The sequence below is a fragment of the Chrysoperla carnea genome (genome assembly GCF_905475395.1).
Source record: "Chrysoperla carnea chromosome X unlocalized genomic scaffold, inChrCarn1.1 SUPER_X_unloc_179, whole genome shotgun sequence".
Lineage (NCBI taxonomy): Eukaryota > Metazoa > Arthropoda > Insecta > Neuroptera > Chrysopidae > Chrysoperla > Chrysoperla carnea.
Genome location: NW_025408132.1, coordinates 14,148 through 17,786, shown reverse-complemented (window position 1 = coordinate 17,786; position 3,639 = coordinate 14,148). Strand labels below are relative to the sequence as shown.

At 33.1% G+C, this 3,639-nt stretch overlaps 2 non-coding genes across 2 annotated transcripts; both read right to left on the bottom strand.

The window, feature by feature from the left end:
• Positions 1-377: 377 nt before the first annotated feature.
• Positions 378-532, bottom strand: LOC123304015. Its single transcript, XR_006536076.1, has one exon. It is a non-coding gene; the product is annotated as a 5.8S ribosomal RNA (ribosomal RNA).
• A 951-nt stretch (positions 533-1,483) lies between these two features.
• Positions 1,484-3,639, bottom strand: LOC123304017. Its single transcript, XR_006536078.1, has one exon. It is a non-coding gene; the product is annotated as a small subunit ribosomal RNA (ribosomal RNA).

Sequence of the window (3,639 nt, the reverse complement as noted above, 5' to 3'; positions counted from 1 at the left end):
TATTCTTCTTTATTTAATATTTTAAAAATATATTATTAATATCATTTATTATTAATATTATTATTAACATAAAGTTTTATAATATTATATATAAATGATAAAAAATAATATTGATATATTAATTTAAAAATGTCGACAAATAATAAAAAATATATAAATTTTAAATGCTATTAAAAACATTTTATATTTATTTTTTTCTTATATTTGGCGTAAAACATTCATATATAAATAATTTTACATTTCTTTTATAAAAATTTTATTTATCAATTTAATTAAATATGAAAAAATAAATTTTCTTTTTTAATTATTGATAAATTTCTTTTTCATAAAAAAAATTTTATGTAAAATAATCTTTTATTATATTAATATAATGTATACGACCCTCAGCCAGATGTGGTCCGGGAACAGTATCCAAGGACCGCAATGTGCGTTCGAAATGTCAATGTTCATGTGTCCTGCAGTTCACAAGTTGACGCGCAATTAGCTGCGTTCTTCATCGACCCACGAGCCAAGTGATCCACCGTCCAGGGTAATCTTTTTAAATTTTAAATGTAAGTATTATTATTAATAATAATCTTTATTTTTAATATAAAAAATAAAATTATTAATTTATATATCTTTATAAATTCTTTTAAAATAAAAAAATTTTTCTAGAATATAAATTATATATTTTATTTTAAATATATATATATAAATTAAAGATATTATGGTATTAATAAATATATACATAACATTTTTGATATTTTTGTTAGTGCTAGCTAGATATAATAATTAATATTTGGTATATTTTATAGAAATGTATTTATTTTTTTTTTATAAATTATTTTCTACATAAAAATATATATAATATTAATATGGTACAAAACAAATGGGTTTGTTTTTTAACATAATAACTTTTAATAAAAAAAAAGAAATATCAAGACAAAACATAAAGAAATTTAAATTTGAAATAAATTTTATTCTTTAAAAAAATTTTATCTTGTGTTTTCTTTATTTTTATTATATAACATAGAAAAATAAAAATATAGATTATATCAATTATAATCTTATTTTATTTTTCTTAATAGAGATTATATACATATAAACAAATAATTTCAATATATTCTATTTTTAATTTCACTTTTTTATAAGAGAAATTATTTATAGATTTTATTAATAATTATTGTTTAATAATAATAATAATATTGAATATAAAAATATTTTATATGTAACAAATATATTATTAATATTTATATAATATTCTCTATATTATATGTATAGATATATTATGTGTATAAAAAAAGTTTGGCGTATTACTTTAATATGATATCATAACCAAAATAAATCTCTTTTAACACATAATTACTATTATATATTTTGAGAAAATTACATATTAATATGTTATTTTGTTAAAAAAAATATTTCTTATCAATAATATTTTTATTTTTTGGAATATTTAAAAACAATACAAAAAATATAAATAAATATATTTTATATATATCGTTAATGATCCTTCCGCAGGTTCACCTACGGAAACCTTGTTACGACTTTTACTTCCTCTAAATGATCAAGTTTGGTCATCTTCCCAGCAACATCGGCAATATCAGAAATATTGCCGCGTACCAGTCCGAAGACCTCACTAAATCATTCAATCGGTAGTAGCGACGGGCGGTGTGTACAAAGGGCAGGGACGTAATCAACGCGAGCTTATGACTCGCGCTTACTGGGAATTCCTCGTTCATGGGGAACAATTGCAAGCCCCAATCCCTAGCACGAAGGAGGTTCAGCGGGTTACCCGGACCTTTCGGCCTGGGAGGACACGCTGATTCCTTCAGTGTAGCGCGCGTGCGGCCCAGAACATCTAAGGGCATCACAGACCTGTTATTGCTCAATCTCGTGCGGCTAGAATGCCGCCTGTCCCTCTAAGAAGAATTATTTGTACGCCGGCAGTAAAAACCACATCAAAAAACTGCGTACCCATACACCATAACATATGCAACATAAAGCACAATATATACAAAATATAATCTTGATCGTTAAATCTCAAAAATACATGCATATATAAATACAATACATAACACACATGAAAATGAATGAAATGGGAAACAAACAGCCGATGGGCCTTGAGATGCCGGTAAAGTACGTCTATTTAGCAGGCTAGAGTCTCGTTCGTTATCGGAATTAACCAGACAAATCGCTCCACCAACTAAGAACGGCCATGCACCACCACCCACCGAATCAAGAAAGAGCTCTCAATCTGTCAATCCTTCCGGTGTCCGGGCCTGGTGAGGTTTCCCGTGTTGAGTCAAATTAAGCCGCAGGCTCCACTCCTGGTGGTGCCCTTCCGTCAATTCCTTTAAGTTTCAGCTTTGCAACCATACTTCCCCCGGAACCCAAAAGCTTTGGTTTCCCGGAAGCTGCCCGCCGAGTCATCGGAGGAACTTCGGCGGATCGCTAGCTGGCATCGTTTATGGTTAGAACTAGGGCGGTATCTGATCGCCTTCGAACCTCTAACTTTCGTTCTTGATCAATCAAAACATTTTTGGCAAATGCTTTCGCTTCTGTCCGTCTTGCGACGATCCAAGAATTTCACCTCTAACGTCGCAATACGAATGCCCCCATCTGTCCGTATTAATCATTACCTCGGAGTTCCGAAAACCAACAAAATAGAACCGAGGTCCTATTCCATTATTCCATGCACACAATATTCAGGCAAAATTTGAGCCTGCCTTAAGCACTCTAATTTGTTCAAAGTAAACGTACCGGCCCACCTCGACACTCAATTAAGAGCACCGCGACGGGATTGCAATTGGGGGCTGCCACCGCTCTTAACGGTTAAACACTTACGACAAATTACATAATAAAAATATATATAATGCATTAAATAAATAATAACACTAAAATATACTTTATACATAATCTGTACCACCCACCGGTAGGACGTCCCACATAACATGCTAGTTAAACAATGCGAGCATTGAACCAACAGTGTAGGACACAGATTCGACTACGAGCTTTTTAACCGCAACAACTTTAATATACGCTATTGGAGCTGGAATTACCGCGGCTGCTGGCACCAGACTTGCCCTCCAATGGATCCTCGTTAAAGGATTTAAAGTGTACTCATTCCGATTACGGGGCCTCGGATGAGTCCCGTATCGTTATTTTTCGTCACTACCTCCCCGTGCCGGGAGTGGGTAATTTGCGCGCCTGCTGCCTTCCTTGGATGTGGTAGCCGTTTCTCAGGCTCCCTCTCCGGAATCGAACCCTGATTCCCCGTTACCCGTTACAACCATGGTAGGCGCAGAACCTACCATCGACAGTTGATAAGGCAGACATTTGAAAGATGCGTCGCCGGTACGAGACCGTGCGATCAGCTTAAAGTTATTCAGAGTCACCAAATTAAACGATGCAAATTAAAATTTACACCGATTGGTTTTGATCTAATAAAAGCATTCCTTCCATCTCTGGTCGGAACTCTGTTTGCATGTATTAGCTCTAGAATTACCACAGTTATCCAAGTAAATGTGGGTACGATCTAAGGAACCATAACTGATATAATGAGCCTTTCGCGGTTTCACCTTAATTTGGCTTGTACTGAGACATGCATGGCTTAATCTTTGAGACAAGCATATGACTACTGGCAGGATCAACCAGGGA